General features: G+C 37.3%; 1 protein-coding gene and 1 non-coding gene across 2 annotated transcripts in view; both read left to right on the forward strand.

Annotated features, from left to right (window-relative positions):
* The window catches only part of DPH6 (diphthamine biosynthesis 6), a 196,625-nt gene that overhangs the window by 77,612 nt on the left and 98,612 nt on the right, over window positions 1-20,401 (forward strand). The gene's annotated exons all lie outside the window — the stretch shown is intronic.
* Window positions 5,931-6,002, forward strand: TRNAW-CCA. Its single transcript has one exon. It is a non-coding gene; the product is annotated as a tRNA-Trp (tRNA).

The following is a 20,401-nucleotide window of genomic DNA, read 5'->3' on the forward strand; positions in this document are numbered from 1 at the left end:
CACTAATTTAAACAATTGGTTAGTTGGCCAGTTAAAACATTTTGGAGATAGACAATGAAACTACTGTGGATATTCAGAAAACTCATTTTAGGCTGTGACAAGAAAATGAAATTTCTGAATGAATGAAATCATTATGTACTGTAAGTTTATAAAATATTGCACTGGTCTAACCTGTAAAAGTAATACATTACCGGGAACTAATGCATCACTACCGTCCATGTGTATGAAGGCACTACTCTAATGAATGAATATGCTGGACTGATGGAATACACTGATGCTATGGAGCTTTTGCAGTGCCTTTGTTTGTTATATAGTTCTTAACACTTCATAAAATGATTCATTTTTTACTTGGAAAAGTATTACATAATGTATAGCAAAGTACAGCAACTCCATGTTAATATTTAAGAGAAAATTTACCCCCACCTAAATATCCCTTAACAACAACAACAAAAAAACTAAAATAAGATTTAAAATTTTATGTAATTTAGACAATAAATGTTATACTTTGATATATAGTTATTGTATAATTGTACATTTTAATCTAGCAGTAAGCCTCCAGAGTTTTTTTCCCACTTTCATTAATGATATGCATAGGGTATAATAAAAATGAAAACAGCCTAATTGTTTCAGCTTGTATGAAAAGTAAAACCTATAGGTAATAAGTCTTATCTTTGTAGATATAATATTGTGCTATCTCTAAATATCTTTTGTCACAAATCTCAAATGTATTTGTTTTTATTTGGTTTGGTTTGGTTTTTGAGAGTCTCATGTTGTGATTGTTTTTATAACAGAAAAGTTTAGTAGTTTCCATAGAAGGAAAATGTTATGCTTTGAAAAGCTTTGTTGACTCTAAATCTGCATAGTCTTTTGCTACCTATATTTCCTAGATTATTTTTCTTAACACTTAATGTTAACTATTCTATAGTGAATACTCTGAAGGATAAATAATGCATTAGGATTTCTCTATAATATACATTGTTACTAGTAAGTGGAATTCAGTCTAAAGTCAGTCTCTCTTGTATCTGGTCAATCACAGGACCTTGTTTTAAAGAAGTTTCACCTCTAAGTAATACCATAAGAAAGAACTTGACCACTTTATAATTACAGAGTTTTGTTTATTTTTATTTTATGTTGGGATATGGTTAATTTACAGTGTTGTATTGGTTTCAAGTTTACAGCAGAGTGATTGTTATGCATGTACATATATCCATTCTTTTTCAGATCTTTTCCCATATAAGTTATTACAGAATATAGAATAGAGTTCCCTGTGCTATACAGTAGGTCCTTGTTCATTATCTATTTTATATATAGTACTGTGCATATATTAATTTCAAACTCCTGATTTATCCCTCCCTCCACATCTCACCTTTGATAACCATAAATTTGTTTTCAAAGTCTGTGAAGTCTGTCTCTGTTCTGTAAGTAAGTTCATTTGTATCATTTTAGATTCCACATATAAGTGATATCATATAATATTTGTCTTTCTCTGACTTACTTCACTTAGTATGATAATTTCTAGGTCTATCCGTGTTGCTGCAGATGCCACTATTTCATTCTTTTTATGGCTGAGTAGTATACCATTATATATATTTACCTCACCTTCTTTATTCATTCATCTGTCAATGGACATTTAGTCTGCTTCCATGTCTTGGCTATTGAAAATAGTGCTTCATTGAACAATGTGATGCATTTATCTTTTTGAATTATGATTTTCTCTTTAATAAATTCTCAGGAGTAGGATTCTTGGGTCATATGGTATTGAGTTGGGCAAAAAGTTTGCTAGTGTTTTTCTGTAAGATGTTAGAGCTTGTTAAAGCTAAACAAGCCTTTTGGGCAACACAGTAGTTCTGGTTTTAGTTTTTTTAAGAAAAAACTTCATACTTCCTTCATACTGTTCTCTGTAGTGGTTGTGCTAATTTATATTCCCACCAACAGTGTAGGAGGGTTCCCTTTTCTCCACATCACCTCCAGCATTTATTTTTGGTAGACTTCTTGATGATTTGCATTTCCCTAATAATTAGCCATGTTGAGCATCTTTTTATGTTCTTCTTAGCCATTTCTATGACTTCTTTGGAGAAATGTCTGTTTAGGTTTTCTGCCCAGTTTTTTATTTTTTTTTTAAATTGAGCTGCATGAGCTGTTTGTATATTTTGGAGATTAATTCCTTGTTGACGATTTCCTTTGCAAATATTTTCTCCCATCCTGTGAGTTGTCTTCATTTTGTTTATGATTTCCTTTCTTGTGCAAAATCTTTTAAGTATAGTTAGGTCTCATTTGTTTATTTTTATTGTCATTACTCTAGGAGGTAGATCCAAAAAGCTATTGGTGTGATTTATTTCAAAAAGTGTTCTGCCAGTTTTCCTCTAAGAGTTTTATAGTATCTGGTCTTACCTTTAGGTCTTTAACCATTTTGAGCTTACTTTTGTGTATGATATTAGAAAACATTCTAATTTCACTCTTTTCGTGTAGCTGCCCAGTTTTCTCAACAATGCTTCTTGAATACAATCTTTGCTTCATTATATATTCTTCAGTCCTTTGTCATAGATAAATTGACCAAAGGTGTGTGGATTTATTTCTGGACTTTCTAGCCTATTTCATTGATCTATATTTGTTCTTGTTCCAGTGCAATGCTATTTTGATGACTGTAACTTTTAGTGTAGCTTGAAGTCAGGATGCCTGGTTCTTTCAGGTCCGTTTTTCTTTCTTAGGATTGCTTTGCCTATTTAGGATCTTTGGGGTTTTGTAAAATATCTTTAAATTTTCAAAAGTTCTTAATTTAGTTCTGTAAAAAGTGCCATTGGTGATTTGATAGAGATTGAATGGAATCTATATATTTCCTTGGGTAGTATAGTCTTTTTGACAGTATTGAGTGTTCCAATGCAAGATAATAGTATATATTTCTATATCTATGTGTAATCTTTGATTTCTTTCCTGAGTATCTTGTGGTATTCAGATTACAAGTTTTTTGCCTGTTTAGATAAGTTTATTCCTACATGTTTTACTCTTTTTGATGTGATAGTGAATGGATTTGTTTTCTTTAACTCAGTTTTTCTTCTGTATCTTGAATACAGTGTTCAATTCTGTTCAGTCACTCTGATGTGTCCAAATCCTTGTGACAACATAGACTGCAGCGTGCCAGGCATCCCTGTCCATCACCAGTGCCCAGTGCCCAAGTTCTGCTCACACTCATGTCCATCAAGTCGGTGATGCCATCCAACCATCTCATCCTCTGTGGTCCCCTTCTCCTCCTGCCTCCAATCTTTCCCAGCATCAGGGTTTTTTCCAGTGAATCAGTTCTTCGCATCAGGTGGCCAAAGTAGTGGAGGTTCAGCTTCAGCATCAGTCCTTCCAATGAATATTTAGGACTGATTTCCTTTAGGATTGACTGGTTCTATCTCTTTGCAGTCCAAGGGACTCTCAAGAGTCTTCTCCAACACCACAGTTCAAAAGCATCAGTTCTTCGATGCTCAGCTTTCTTTATAGTCCAACTTTCAATATCTAAACATGACTACTTGAAAAACCATAGGTTTGACTAGATGGACCTTTTTTGGCAAAATAATGTCTCTGCTTTTTATTTTTATTTTTTTAATTTTATTTATTTATTTTTATTTTACTTGACAATACTGTATTGGTTTTGCCATGCATCAACAGGAATCTACCACGGGTGTACATGAGTTCCCAATCCTGAACCCCCCTCTTACCTCCCTCCCCATACCATCTCTCTGGGTCATCCCAGTGTACCAGCCCCAAGCATCCTGTATCCTGCATCGAACCTAGACTGGCGATTCGTTTCTTACATGATATTATACATGTTTCAATGCCATTCTCCCAAATCATCCTACCCTCTCCCTCTCCCACAGAGTCCAAAAGTCTGTTCTATAAATCTATGTCTCTTTTGCTGTCTCACATACAGGATTATCATTACCATCTTTCTAAATTCCATATATATGTGTTAGTATACTGTATTGGTGTTTTTCTTTCTGGCTTACTTCACTCTGTATAATCGGCTCCAGTTTCATCCACCTCATTAGAACTGATTCAAATGTATTCTTTTTAATGGCTGAGTACTACTCCATTATGTATATGTACCACAACTATTTGGTCATGCTTTTCTTCCAAGAAGCAAGTGTCTTTTAATTTTATGGCTGCAGTCACCATCTGCAGTGATACTGGTCCATTTTAGTTCACTGATTGCTAAAATATCAGTGTTCACTCTTGCCATCTCCTGTTTGACCACTTGCAGTTCACTGTGATTCATGGACCTAACATTACAGGTTTCTATGCAATATTGTTGTTTATAGCATCGGACTTTACTTTTACCACCAGACACATCCACAGCTGAATATGTTTCCGCTTTGGCTCAGCCTCTTCATTCGTTCTGAAGCTGTTGCTCTGTTCTTCTCCAGTAGAATACTGGGCACCCACCAACTTAGGGAGTGATTTTGGAGCCCCCAAAATAAAGTCTCTCACTGTTTCCATTGTTGCCCCATCATTCATTGTCATATCTTTTTGCCTTTTCATGCTGTTGTAAGCCTTCAGTTGTCTTAAATCTCAATAACCTCTGTAGCCACTTGCAATAATATTTTGCTGCTTTGTTTTATAAAAATTTTTATTTTGTTCTTTTCATTTATTGTTTTGTACTATTAATTCTCTATTCATATATCTTTTTCTCCAGCTACAATAAGCTTCTTGAGGGCAGATATTGTGGCTTACTTTGCTTTTTAATATTCTGTCCTTTCTCTTTTTTGTTCTTGCTGTAATTTATTATTATTTTGCTCCACTACTCTTACCCCTCTTCTTGACTATCTTTTTTATCTGGTATGTATTAATTTCAGGTTACTCTGATGTTTTCACTCCAGAAATCAACGTGATTAAAATGTTGACATTTGTACAACTGGCAAAATAATGAAATGCTTCAAATGGGAACAGGAAGTCGCTCAGTCGTGTCCGACTCTGCGACCCCATGGACTGTAGCCCACCAGTCTCCTCTGTCCATGAGATTTTCCAGGCAGGAATACTGGAGTGGGTTGCCATTTCCTTCTCCAGGGGATCTTCCCAACCCAGTGATTGAACCTGGGTCTCCTGCTTTGCAGGCAGATGCTTTACCCTCTGAGCAGCAAAGCAACATTAATGTTTTTTTTCACCAAATGCATTAAAAAGGTTTGCTTTTCTTTAAATAATATCAGAATATCAAAGACTTGATGTAAGAAGTATATAATTCAACTTAATATGTTTTCAATAGCACTGCAGTCTCCTTAATTGTAATTGGATGTCATCTTTGTCAATACTTTGTCTGGAAAGACCTCGGTAAGTTTGGAATACTGGTTCTGATTAAGTTCTCCAGATTTATGATTTCTGAGGGCCTTCAAACAGAAGGTTCAGAGAAACCAAATAAACATGATGTCTATAGCTTCTGAATCCACTGCTGATCTTTGGATTTATTTCCAAATCTGTCCTATAACTGATACCCTGAAAATAGAAAATCACACCAGCAGTCTCTTGGATGTATGTATGGAAAGAACACTTATAAAAGACCATCTCTATGTTTTAACTCCCACTCCCATCCTATCTTCATTCTATGCAATATTTAATGTTTGACAGCTGGTACCAGGATAATAAGAAGGGGGGAAAGTGGAAGCAGTGACAGATTTTACTCTCTTGTGCTTCAAAATCACTGCAGATGGTGACTGCAACCATGAAATTAAAAGAGGCCTGCTCCTTGGAAGGAAAGCTATGACAAACCTGGACAACATATTCAAAAGAAGAGACATCACTTTGCTAACAAAGGTCTGTATAGTCAAAGTTATGATTTTTCCAGTAGGCATATATGGATATGAGAGTTGAACCATAAAGAAGCCTGAGCACTGAAGAACTGATGCTTTTGAATTGTGCTGAAGAAGAGTCTTTGAGAGTCCCTTAGACTACAAGCTTCCCTGGTGGCTCAGAGGTTAAAGCATCTGCCTCCAATGCAGAAGACCTGGGTTCGATCCCTGGGTTGGGAAGATCCCCTGGAGAAGGAAATGGCAACCCACTCCAGTATTCTTGCCTGGAGAATCCCATGGACGGAGGAGCCTGGTGTGCTACAGTCCATGGGGTCGCAAAGAGTTGCACACGACTGAGCAACTTCACTTTCACTTTCACTAGACTACAAGGAGATCAAACCAGTCAATCCTAAAGGAAGTCAATCCTGAATATTCATTGGAAGGACTGATGCTGAAGCTGAAGCTCCTTTGGCCACCTCTTTTTCTGAAGAGCCATCAGAAAAGACCCTTATTCTGGGAAAAATTGATGGCAGCAGAGGAGAAGAGGGCAGCAGAGGATGAGATGGCTGGATGGCATCACTGACTCAATGGACATAAATCTGAGTAAACTCCAAGAGATGGTGAAGGACAGGGAAGCCTGGTGTGCTACAGTTCATGGGGTCACAAAGAGTCAGACACAACTTACTGACTGAACCACCACCACCACCACCTCCAGGATAATATACTTTACCAAGTCCTATGTTGCAGTAATTTATTATCCAGTTATGGGGATGAAACTGAAAGGGGAGAGAATGGTGGTAGATGTTTAATTTTTTTTTTTTCAGTTTTCCCAATGTGAGTAGGTAGTATGAGGGGCAGTATTCTAATTCCTCTCTTCATAGGACTGGGCCTTTTATGTTCCGACTCTTCATATCAGAGATCTTCTGAATGAACTTTTCATGCATGTGTTACTTCCCAGTGCAGTTATGAGGGTAATATTCTTTAATTAGAGAATGCTACCTTATTTGATTGCAAAGTAGGAAGTCAAGAAACACCTGGAGTAACAGGCAAATATGGCCTTGGAATACAGAAAGAAGCAGGGCAAGGCTAATAGACTTTTGCCAAGAGAATGCACTGGTCATAGCAAACACCCTCTTCCAACAACACAAGAAAAGACTCAACACATGAACATCACCAGGTGGTCAACACTGAAATCATTGATTATATTCTTTTCAGCCAAAGATGGAGAAGCTCTATACAGTCAGCAAAAACAAGACTGGGCACTGACTGTGGCTCAAATCATGAACTCCTTATTGCCAAATTCAGACTTAAATTGAAGAAAGTAGGAAAACCACTAGACCATTCAGGTAAAACCTAAATCAAATTCCTTATGATTATAAAGTCAAAGTGGGAAATAGATTTAAGGGACTAGATCTGATAGAGTGCCTGATGAACTATGAATGGAGGTTTGTGACATTGTACAGGAGACCGAGATCAAGACCATCCCCCCAGAAAAAGAAATACAAAAAAGCAAAATGGCCATCTCAGGAGGCCTTACAAATAGCTGTGAAAAGAAGAGAAGCGAAAAGCGAAGGAGAAAAGGAAAGATATACCTATTTGAATGCAGATTTCCAAAGAATAGCAAGGAGAGATAAGAAAGCCTCCCTCAGTAATTAGTGAAAAGAAATAGAGGAAAACAATAGAATGGGAAAGGCTAGAGATCTCTTCAAGAAAATGAGATATACCAAGTGAACATTTCATGCAAAGATGGGCTCAATAAAGGACAGAAATGGTAGGGACCTAACAGAAGCAGAAAACTTTTCAGAAGAGGTGGCAAGAATACACAGAAAACTGTATGAAAAAGATCTTCATGACCCAGATGATCACGATGGTGTGAACACTAACCTAGAGCCAGACATCCTGGAATGTGAAGTCAAGTGCGCCTTAGGGAGGATCACAACAAACAAAGCTAGTGGAGGTGATGGAATTCCAGTTGAGCTATTTCAAATCCTGAAAGATAATGCTGTGAAAGTGCTGCACTCCATATTCTAGCAAATCTGGAAAACTCAGCAGTGGTCACAGGACTAGAAATGGTCAGTTTTCATTCCAATCCCTAAGAAAGGCAATGCCAAAGAATGCTCAAACTACCACACAATTGAACTCACCTCACAGGCTAGTAAAGTAATGCTCAAAATTCTCCAAGACAGGCTTCAACAATACGTGAACCATGAACTTCCAGATGTTCAAGCTGGATTTAGAAAAGGCAAAGGAACAAAAGATCAAATTGCCAACATCCGCTGGATCATGGAAAAAGCAAGAGAGTTCCAGAAAAACATCTACTTCTGCTTTATTGACCATGCCAAAGCCTTTGACAGTGTGGATCACAACAAATTGTGGAAAATTCTTGAAGAGATGGGAATGTCAGACCACCTGACCTGCCTCTTGAGAAACCTGTATGCAGGCCAGGAACCAACAGTTAGAACTGGACATGGAGTAACATACTGATTCCAAATAAGAAAAGGAGTACGTCAAAGCTGTATATTGTCACTGTGCTTATTTAACTTATATGCAGAGTACATCATGAGAAACACTGGGCTGGATGAAGCACAAGCTGGAATCAAGATTGCCGGGAGAAATATCAATAACCTCAGCTATGCAGATGACACCACCCTTATGGCAGAAAGCAAAGAAGAACTAAAGAGCCTCTTAATGAAAGTGAAAGAGGAGAGTGAAAAAGTTGGCTTAAAGCTCAACATTCAGAAAACTAAGATCATGATATGCAGTCCCATCAGTTCAGTTCAGTACAGTTCACTCAGTCATGTTCAACTGTTTGCTACTGCATGAACGGCAGCATACCAGGCCTCCCTATCACCACCAACTCCTGGAGTTTACCCAAACTCATATCCATTGAGTCAGTGATGCCATCCAACCATCTCATCCTCTGTCGTCCCTTCTCCTCCTGAAGTGATTTTGGCACTTCATGGCAAATAGATAGGGAAACAGTGGAAACAGTGGCAGACTTTATTCTTTTGGGCTCCATAATCACTGCAGATGGTGACTGCAGCCATGAAATTAAAAGACACTCCTTGGAAGGAAAGTTAGACAGCATGTTAGACCTAGACAACCTAGACAGCATATTACAAAGCAGAGATTACTTTGCCAACAAATGTCTGTCTAGTCAAGGCTATGGTTTTTCCAGTAGTCATGTATGGATGTGAGAGTTGTACTATAAGGAAAGCTGAGCACTGAAGAATTGATGCTTTTGAACTGTGGTGTTGGAGAAAACCCTTGAGAGTCCCTGGACTGCAAGGTGATCCAACCAGTCCATCCTAAAGGAGATCAGTCCTGAGTGTTCATTGGAAGGACTGATGCTGAAGCTGAAACTTCAGTACTTTGGCCACCTGATGCGAAGAACTGACTCACTGGAAAAGATCCTGATGCTGGGAAAGATTGAGGACAGGAGGAGAAGGGGACGACAGAGGATGAGATGGCTGGATGGCATCACTGACTCAATGGACATGAATTTGGGTAAACTCCAGGCATTGGTGATGGACAGGGAGGCCTGGCGGGCTGCAGTCCATGGGGTCACAAAGAGTCAGACACGACTGAGTGACTGAACTGAACTGAACCTTATTGATGACTAATACTAAACATTAGAAAATCATTATTTATTTGACATTTACATTTACATAGTATTCCAGTATGGTTTGAGACAAACAGTTTGGCTGGTGGTCAGCATTCTTTTTCCTCAGGGATGCTAAATGAATAACTAAAATATTATCTACCAAGAAAAATTGGCAAATAAATCTGTGTTTTAACTTAATTATCCTAACCATGTGCATGCAGACTATTAGCAGGTTAACTTTTTAAAAAATCTGAAAACTACAGTCTCTGCTTTGAAACTTTAATGTTATGTCTGTTGGTGCTTTCTTTATTTTGAGTTTATCAGGGGCAAAGAAGAGTTAAGAATGTAACTGGTCCTCCGTATTTGCTTTTCCTTTGTGTAATTCCATATGTTTATGTGGCAACATTCTGCTAGAGTCTTAAACCTAGTGACTGTATAGTTGTAACAGCACTTCAGGCAATAATATGTAGATCAAGGCTAATTGAAATTTTTCCCTTGAATTTTTCTCTCTCTTAAAGAGAGGGGAAAAAATTAAATTGGTTTGGAAATCAGTTTCCTGCCAAATTTGCTAAGGGCAAAAAGATTCAGAGGATTTCGCTGTTGATGTTGCCATTAATTTTATTTATTTATTGAATAGGCAGTGTAGTCACCTGGTTCAAAATTCAAAATGTTCAGGGGTCCTCTGATTTGTAGACAATTGGAGAAAAAGTTGTAAGCACCTGGAGACCCACTAGTTTAGATTGGCATCTGAAGGAGTTGTGAAAATAGTCTTGTAAGACAGCCCTTAACCTGTGGGGTGCTATTTCCAGGCAGGTAGTGTCAGAGTTGACTTAAGCTGTAGGACATTAAGCAGATGTTGTAGGAATTACTTGATGTGGGACAACCTTTTCCTGACATTTGTAGGCAAAAGTGTTGTGAGTGTGGTAGTAGTGTAGAGTAAAGGAGAAACCCAAACTATGGATAATAACTGCTTTCTGCAATTCTGGTCCCTGAGTTCTCTCTGTGTTCTGTAGGCTTCTCCGTTCTGTAACATATGTAATTAATTCCCAGCCCTATCACTTCATGGCAAATGGATGGGGGAAAAGTAGAAACAGGGACAGATTTTCTTTTCTTAGTCTCCAAAATCACTGTGGACAGTGACTGCAGCCACGAAATTAAAAGACACTTGCCCCTTGGAAGGTAATCTATGACAAAGCTAGACAGAGTATTAAAAAGAAGAGACATCACTTTGCTGTCAAAGGTCTGTGTAGTCAAGCTGTGATTTTTTTGGTAGTCATGTATGGATATGAGAGCTGGACCATAAAAATGGCTGAGCACTGAAGAATTCATGCTTTTGAATTGGGGTGCTGGAGAAGACTCTCTGAGAGTTCCTTGGATGGCAAGGAGATCCAAGCAGTCAATCCTAAAGAAAATCATTCCTAAATATTCATTAGAAAGACTGATGCTGAAGCTGGATCTCTAATACTTTGGCCACCTGATGTGAAGAGCTGACTCACTGGAAAAGACCCTGATGCTGGGAAAGATTGAGGGCAGGAGGAGAAGGGAAGCAACAGAGGATGAGATGGTTGCATAGCATCACTGACTCAGTGGACATGAATTTAGCAAACTCTGGGAGATAGTGAAGGATAGGGAAGCCTGGTGTGCTGCAGTCCTTGGGGTCACAAAAGTTCAGACATGACTTTGCGACTAAATGACAACTTTTCTTTAAATTCTTAGAGTGATTTCTTTCTTTTTTTCCCCCCTCTAGTTGTACTTTGACTGGTACAGTCATCAAAGTGATAATATTATAAAGTGTAACTTTAATGTTGCTAAATAAATTGCTCATCCCTTCACTTTTATCATTGTAGTATCTATAGTAATGGCTGAATTCTTCTTATGTGCTTTCTTGGTAAGTTAATGTAAAACACGGTACTGGGTGCCTGTGAATGTCAACAGAATCAGATAGACTTTTTTGTTATTATATATATATATAAGCATATATGTAAAATGTATTTTATATATGTAAAAATAGTATTTGTAATGTGACTCAAGAAGTGTATAAAGTAAGAGTTAGAAAGAGTTGAAAGGCAGTAGAACTCACCTCTGCTCAGAGGGATCAGACAAAGTTCCATGGGTTGTGAAGAATGAGTAGGATTTCATTTAATGGAGATTGTGGTCAGAGGATTGGTAGACAATGACAAATGGAAAGAAGAGTAAGATAGAAAATTAGTACGTCCAGTCTAAATAGAAGATAATTACATAAAGGATTTATGTAAATAAGTCTGGATTAGAGAGAGAAATGAATTTGGCCAGTAGGGAAATGTGAAGGGATTGCTTTTGGGAACATAAATCTGCTAGTTGATCAGCTAGAGGGAGAAGAAATTACAGGTGGAGAGAGCAAGGACCATTCCATTGATATTACTTTAAGGAGAGCTGAGAAGATCTCAACTAGCAGTACTGTAGTGAAATGCCTAAGTTAGAAATATTTTTAAAGTTTTTCTTCTGAGAGTACAATTTGAGATAAAAGTAAGAAATTTTCTCTCATTTTCTTTTACTTTTTGGAGGACAACTGTGCTTTTAGATTATGAAGCTACATACATTTTCTTTTTTGTAATTTAAATTTATTTATTTTAATTGGAGGCTAATTACTTTCTGCCACACATCAACATGAATCCGCCACGGGCATACATGTGTTCCCCATCCTGAACCCCCCTCCCACCTCCCTCCCCGTACCATCCCTCCGGGTCATCCCAGTGCACCAGCCCCAAGCATCCTGTATCGAACCTGGACTGGCGATTCGTTTCTATATATGATATTATACATGTTTCAATGCCATTCCCCCAAATCATCCCACCCTCTCCCTCTCCCACAGAATCCAAAAGATACATACATTTTCTTATGGTCATTCTTGACCTGGATAATGTTTCTGTATGTTAGTAGAAGTAAGACTGAACTCAGACATGTAATTTTTTTTCATGGTGGTGCCACCACTATATTTTATGATCATGCAATGCTAAACATTATGCATTCCCCCTTAATCCTAGCAATAGTACCATCTCTCTACAAGAGATCTTTTTGGAATATTTATTGATGTTTATTTTCTTCCTCATTGCACATTCTCATATGTTGCTTCCATTTTTTTCTCATCAACACCAGTACATTAAAAGCTGTCTTCTTAAAGTCAATGACAACTAAATCCTTGTTTTATTCATTTTCACTTCAGTCTTTCCTTTCTTTGACCTCTTTCAGTTCAGTTCAATTCAGTCATTCAGTCATGTCTGACTCTTTTTTTTTTCAAATCCAAAGGAAGTGAAATCAGTATCTCTGAAATATATCTGTACTCTCATGTTCATTGCAGTTTTATTCAGAATAACTAAAGTATGGAAACAACCTAAGTATTGTTGGTTGTTGTTCAGTCACTCAGTCGTGTCCGACTCTTTGCAACCCCATGGATTGCAGCACGCCAGGTTTCCCTGTCCTTCACCATCTCCCAGAGTTTGCTGAAACTCATGTCCATTGAGCCAGTGATACTATCCAACCATCGCCTCCTCTGTCATCTCCCTCTTCTCCTGACTTCAGTCTTTGCCAGCATCAGGGTCTTTTCCACTGAGTCAGTTTTTCGCATCAGGAGGCCAAAGGATTGGAGTTTTAGCTTCAGCATCAGTCCTTCCAATGAATATTCAGGACTGATTTCCTTTAGGATTGACTGGTTTGATCTCCTTTTTGTCCAAGAGACTCTCAAGAGTCTTCTCCAACACCACAGTTAAAAAGTATCAATTCTTTCGCACTCAGCTTTCTTTATGGACCAGCTCTCACATCCATACATGATTACTGGAAAAACCATAGCTTTGAGTATATGGGCCTTTGTTAGCAAAGTGATGTCTCTGCTTGTTAATATGCTATCTAGGTTTGTCATAGCTTTTCTTCCAAGGAGCAAGCATCTTTTAATTTCATGGCCTTAGTCACCATCTGCAGTCATTTTGGAGCCCAATAAAATAAAAGTCTGTCACTGTTTCCATTGTTTCTCCATCTATTTGCCATGAAGTGATGGGACCAGATGTCATGATCTTTGTTTTTTGAATGTTGAGTTTTAAGCCAGCTTTTTCACTCTCCTCTTTCACTTTCATCATGAGGCTCTTTAGTTCTTTGCTTTCTGTCAGAAGGGTGGTATCATCTGCATATCTGAGGTTATTGATATTTCTCCCAGCCATGTTGATTCTAGCTTTTGCTTCATCTAGTCCATCATTTCACATGATGTACTCCTCATAAAAGTTAAATAAGCAAGGTGACAGTATACAGCCTTGACATACTCCTTTCCCAATTTGATCTCTTTAGGAGCTAGTAAACTTTTCTTCTTTGATCGTTGCTTCTGTGATTTCCATCTGTCTTAGTTTTCCATCTGTTTTTCTGTCCTTAGTTGTCTTTCAAGATCCTTCTTTTTCTACCCACTTTATAAATGTTATGTTTCCTTATGGCTTCATTTTTCACCCTCTTTTAGTCTACACTTCCATTTGACCTCATATCATCTCTTTTTCTGGCTTCAGTTACCACTGATGTACACATTTATATCACCCAATTATATATTCTTTGAGCTCCATATTTGAATGTCTGCTGAGCAGGTCTCATTCATTGACCAAAGACACATAAAGCTTGATGTCCAAAATAGTACACATCATCAGTTCAGTTCAGTTCAGTCGCTCAGTCCTGTCCGACTCTTTGTGACCCCATGAGTCGCAGCACACCAGGCCTCCCTGTCCATCACCAACTCCCGGAGTTCACTCAGACTCACGTCCATCGAGTCAGTGATGCCATCCAGCCATCTTATCCTCTGTTGTCCCCTTCTCCTCCTGCCCCCAATCCCTCCCAGCATCAGAGTCTTTTCCAATGAGTCAACTCTTCGCATGAGGTTGCCAAAGTACTGGAGTTTCAGCTTCAGCATCATTCCTTCCAGTGAACACCTAGGACCGATCTCCTTCAGAATGGACTGTTTGGTTCTCCTTGCAGTCCAAAGGACTCTCAAGAGTCTTCTCCAACACCACAGTTCAAAAGCATCAATTCTTTGGCACTCGGCTTTCTTCACAGTCCAACTCTCACATCCATACATGAGCACTGGAAAAACCATAGCCTTGACTAGACGGACCTTTGTTGGCAAAGTAATGTTCACATCATATTCCTCCTCAAATTTGTGTATTCTTATAAAAGTAATGCCATTGCTCTCCATCAAGTGACCAAGCCGAAATATTGAGAGCTTTTTGGATTTCTTTCTCAGCCACATGCCACCAAAATCTGTTAATCTTTCCTTATATCACAAATAAGCCTTTTCATTATCATCATCATAAACACCGCCTTACTTTAGACTTCCATCATTTCTTATGTAGATTTCTTTAGGGTTCCCTCAGTAGTTATTTTGCTTCTGTACATTTTTCCAATCAATATTCCTACCTAGTCATTTAAAAATGTAAAGCCAGTTGTGCAAGAGTGTTAAGTACTTAACATTTGGCACTCAATTGGCAAGATTAATATTGTTAAAATGACCATACTACTCAAAGCAATTTATAGATTCAGTGCAGCACTATCAAAATTCCAGTGGTGTTTTTTGTAGAAGTAGGAAAAAAATCCTAAAATTTGTATGGAACCACAAAAATTTCCCAAATGGCCAAAGCAATCTTGAGAAAGAACAAAGATGGAAGCAAACTATATTGCAGAATACTAGTAATCAAAACAATATGGTGTTGGCATAAAACAGACACACAGATTAATAGAACAGAATAGATAACTCAGAAATAAACTTGTACATATATCATCAATTAATTTTTGACAAGAGAGCCAAGAATGTACAATGGGCAAAGAATAATCTCTTCAATAAATGGCAGTGAGAACTAGTTAGCCACATGCAACAGGATGAAACTGGACCCCTGTGGTACACCATACATTAAAATCAACTCAAAATGTATTAAAGACTTGAATGTAAGATCTGAAACTGGTTAAATTCCTAGACAAAAACATAGGCGATAAACTCCTAGACACTCATCTTAGCAATGATTTTTTTGGACTTGACACAAAAAGCAAAGACAACAAAAGCAAAACTATATACATGGGTCTCCATAAACTAAAAAGGTCTGTTCAACCTCAGAAATCATCAACAAAGTAAAAAGACATTCTATGAAATGGGAAAAAATGTATGCAAATTAAAGGGGTTAATATCTGAAGTATACAAGGAACTCAAACAACTCAATACTGCCCCCTCCTCAAAAAAAATTTAAAAAAGAAAGAAAAAAAAAAAAAACAACAGTAACCCAATTTAAAAAATAGGCAAAAGACCTGAAGAGACATTTTCCAAGAAGACATGAATGGTCAGCAATATATGAAAAGGTGCTCAAAATCACTAATTATCAGGGAAATACAAACCAAAATCACTATGAAATATCAATTCACACCTGTAAGGATTATCCATTATCAAAAAGATAAGACATTCAGGAAAGGATACAGAGAATATGGAAACTTGTACAGTGTTGATGGTCTTGTACGTTGAACAGCCTATAGAACTGTCATATGATCCAGCAATTCTGCTTCCAGGTATAAATCCACAGGAAGTGAAATCATTATCTCTGAACGATATCTGTATTCTCAAGTTCACTGCAGTTTTATTCAAAATAACTAAGGTATGGAAACAACCTAAGTATTGTTGATTGTTGTTCAGTCAACTCAGTCGTGTCCTACTTTGCAGCCCCATGGATTGCAGCACACCAGGCTTCCCTCTCCTTCACTAACTCCTCCTCTGTCGTCCCCTTCTCCTCCTGCTTTCAGTCTTTCCCAGCATCAGGGTCTTTTCCACTGAGTCAGTTTTTTGCATCAGGTGGCCAAAGTAGTGGAGCTTCAGCTTCAGCATCAGTCCTTCCAGTGAATTCAGGGTTGATTTCCTTCAGGATTCACTTGTTTTATTTCCTTGCAGTCCAAGAGACTCTCAAGAGTCTTCTCCAACAACACAGTTCAAAAGCATCTATTCTTTGGTGCTCAACCTTCTTTATGGTCCAACTCTCACATACATCTGTAGGTGACTACTGGAAAAACCATAGCTTTGACTATATGGACCTTTGTCAGCAAAGTAATGTCTCTGCTTTTTAATATGCTGTCTAGGTCGTATGGATCTTTATGTTGAACATTTTAAACATCTTACAGTTTTGCCTGTTAATTATTCCTCAATGAAGCTGAAGTAATTTAAAAACATAAAATATAATAATCCCCATTTATATAAGTTGCATTTTAAACATTATCTCTAATCAAAGAAAGTTTTCTTAGGAGCTTAGAAAATGAGTTTAGAAAGCAGCTTTTAAACAGGTTAAACACTTGCTACCAAACTGATTTGTTTAGAAATGAATAATTCTTGATTGTTTCTTTATTCTTCCCACAAAGAATAACAGCTTAATCCTTTACTCATGTTGTTGTTACTAAAGAGTATCACAGAAATCCTCAGAATGTCACCTTCTTAGCAGGATGAGTATTCTTAGAAACCCAAGGAGGGAAGAATTGTTCCAGAGTTCAGTTTTATTTCAGGTTGAATTTGGCCTAGGTTGACTAGCAATGTATGAATTTGTACATTGAGGTTGGAAGACACTCCAGGTAGCAAATGACAGATTTATTCCAAACTAGGAGTGTCATACTGTTACAACTAAGATGCAAACTCAAAAGAAATCACTTTAGTTTTAAAATGGAAATAAATGACAAATGATTATGATAATCTACAGTTTCTTTGTCAAATGATTTCCTTAACAACTTTTTTCCTGTTTAATTGAGAAAGCTCATAAAGGGAGATAATAATGTTACAAATTAGTGACCTAGTACTCTGTCATGAGCTTACTGTTTAATGGCAGAACTCCAGATGGTGATCATTTTCCATTTTGGAAATGGTTTATATTGATAATACTAAGAAAAACAATAATAAGTTGAACAAAAATTTTAGTCAGATGCCTGAATATATCTCTTGGCAATTCTCAGTGTCACTTTCAGAATTATTTCATGTAAAAGAGTATTCATTTCTGTGGCTATTTTTCTTAACCTGGACTTGTGTAATTCTACTGAAGTGAAGAATTAAAAGTTTAAGGAAAAATCATCTAGTGCTTTACTGGCCACATAAATTTCTTGTTTCATTATCCAGTCCCCAGAATATCATTGGCATTCACAAATGTTTCTTATTTAATAATGTCACGTTGCCAGAAGTCCAAATATCACCACTCAGAGCTATAATGCAAGTGTTCTTCTTTAATGAATGGTTCATATTAAAAATGTTAGAATGCCTTTCAGATGAAAAACATTTTAAATTCAACAGATCATTTTTTTCTCAACAGGCAGGAACTCATTAACAGAATAGTACTGGTAACTGAAGCATTTTTCAAAGAAAATAATATCCCTGATAAATGCAAGCTGCATATCTTCTCGTCTGTGGAATAAATAGGCCTAGTTTTCATTTGTAAAAAGGGACAGCTTGTTTTCATCACATTACACATTTTAAACATCTTACAATTTTATTTGTCAATTATATCTCAATAAAGCTGGAGCTGTTTAAAAAACATAAAAAATAATAATCCTCATTTATAGAAGTTGCATTTTAAAAGTTGGTTGAAAAATTTATGTTGTTGGCTTTGTGAATCAACTTCTCAGTATGAAGATAAGTGAATATTGAATGAATAAATCTAATTTGGGTCTAAATTTCTACCTTTAAACCCCCCTTCTAAACTTGAAATTTTTACTGCTACCATATGACTGACGGTATGCTGTCTTCATCCCAGTCTCTGAACTGGTACCTTTTAACTGTTGCATGGTAGAGCTTTGCATGTAAATAAGGACACACTAGGTACATTTCATAGTAAAAGTCGATTTCTGTCCTTGTGTGTCTGTGTTCCTGATGCCTTAGGGTGTTGATTTTAAAAGACTTGGATAAGGCTTAGTAGTTAATAAGACTTTGAGACTAGATTATACATGGACAAGTCTAATAATTTTATACAACCCCAACCTGATACAAAACCTTGGACCAGGCCTGAACTGGGCCCATATAAGCTACATGGAGCCCTCAGGGCAGCTCTTCACCCAGCAGAGGACTCTTACTTTCCAGAGAATGAGGCCCAAGACGAAAGCAGTAAGCATCCCAGGAGCCACAGAAGAAAGGTGCCAGGTTGGCACAAGACCCACTTCTGTGGCCCTAACAGATTGACATGTTCTTTTTTTTTTTTTTAATGATTATTGATTACTGTTTGCTATAGAAGATTTGACCACACAATCAGATACCAAATGGAGATAAATAGGTATATGTCAATTTGTTAGCTGATGAATTATACACATTCCTTTTTAGAACCAGGTTTGTTTCTTTGAAGAAGAAAATTTGGTGGATTTTGTACACAAATCCTATTTGAAGGAGGAAGACAGTAGAAGCTGTTATCTGTTTTCTTATGATCAGAAAAGGCAAAGAATCAACATTTCTGACTGTTGCATGTTTGGAATATAATTTTTTTTTAGAGGATAATTGCTTTACAATATCATGTTGGTTTCTGCCATACAGCAGCTTGAATCAGCCACAGGTAAACATATTTTCCCTTCCGTCCTGAATCCCCCTCCAATCTCCCACCCCTCTCTAAGGTTGTCACAAAGCACTGGATTGAGCTTCCTGTGTCACACAGAAAATTCCCACTTGCTATCTATTGAAAATATAGTTTTGTGTATGTTTCCATACTTTTCCATCAGTTTGTCCCACCCTCTCCTTCCTTCATTGTCTCTACAAGTCTGTTCTCTATATCTGCATCTCGATTGTTTTCCTGAAAATAGGTTCATCAGTACTTCTTTCTAGATTCCATATGCATGCATTAATATACAATATTTGTCTTTCTCTTTCTAACTTCCTTCACTCTGTATAATAGATTCATCCACCTCATTAGGACCGATTCAAAAGCATTCTTTTTTATAGCTAAGTAATGTTCCACTCTATATATGTACCACAATTTCTGTATCCATTCATCTGTCGATGGGCATCTAGGTTGCTTCCATGTCCTAGCTATTGTAAAAAGTACTGCAACGAACATTGAGATACATGCATCTATTTCAATTACATTTTTTTAAAGTATTTTCTGATCTCATGCCCCGAGAAAGATTCTTTCCTTTGTGTTCCATCATACTCTGTATGGACTTATGTCACTTATTTTACTTAATTTCTCAGTGTGTCCATTCTCCTGCATCCCTCACCACTAGATTTTAATTGCTTAAGGATAACATCTGTGCTTTTTTCAAATGTGTTTCAGCCTTCCTGGTGTAGGACCTGTCACACAATAAGCCTTTATAAATTGCTGTATAATTAACACATGAATAATTTTGTCTGCCAGCTTACCAGCTCATAGGATGAGTACATATATGCGTATATGGGTTTTAATAAATTTTCCCCTAATTGAAAAGGTAAATACATTGTAAAAATGTTTGAGGAAATATAAAGTTAGAAATAAAATAGCAAAAATGAATTACTATTCAGAATTAAGCATTATTATGATTTGTTCTATTTCTGGTCTCCAGAATTTAAAAATATATTCTGAGAAGCACGTTTGACCCTCTGTAATCAGACATTGGATTCTTAAACAAGAGTGTTGATATATTGATATATTTGTCCTTTCTGAACATACAAGTTAGGTGTACAAATAATAATAATGAAGCTATGTTTTGTACCAGTTTATGTGTATGTGTCTGTTTTTTCAAGTGACCTCTCTATTGTACCCTTCCCTGTTGGCTCAGAGAGTAAAGATTCTGCCTTTAATGTGGGAGACCTGGGTTCAATCCCTGGGTCAGGAAGATCCACTGGAGAAGCCAATGGCAACCCGCTCCAGTATTCTTGCTTGGAGAATCACATGGACAGAGGAGCTTGGTGGGCTATAGTCCATGGGGTCAAAAAGAGTCTGGACAAGACTGAGCAACTAACATTTTACTCTCTCTGTTGTTACAGTTGGTGAGGTAGGTCAGATAGCTACCTGGACTAGCTCCCCAGCAGTCTTGCAGTTGTGCTTCATATTGACAAAATTGTGGA

The sequence above is a fragment of the Oryx dammah genome, unplaced genomic scaffold (genome assembly GCF_014754425.2).
Source record: "Oryx dammah isolate SB20612 unplaced genomic scaffold, SCBI_Odam_1.1 HiC_scaffold_26, whole genome shotgun sequence".
Taxonomy (NCBI): domain Eukaryota; kingdom Metazoa; phylum Chordata; class Mammalia; order Artiodactyla; family Bovidae; genus Oryx; species Oryx dammah.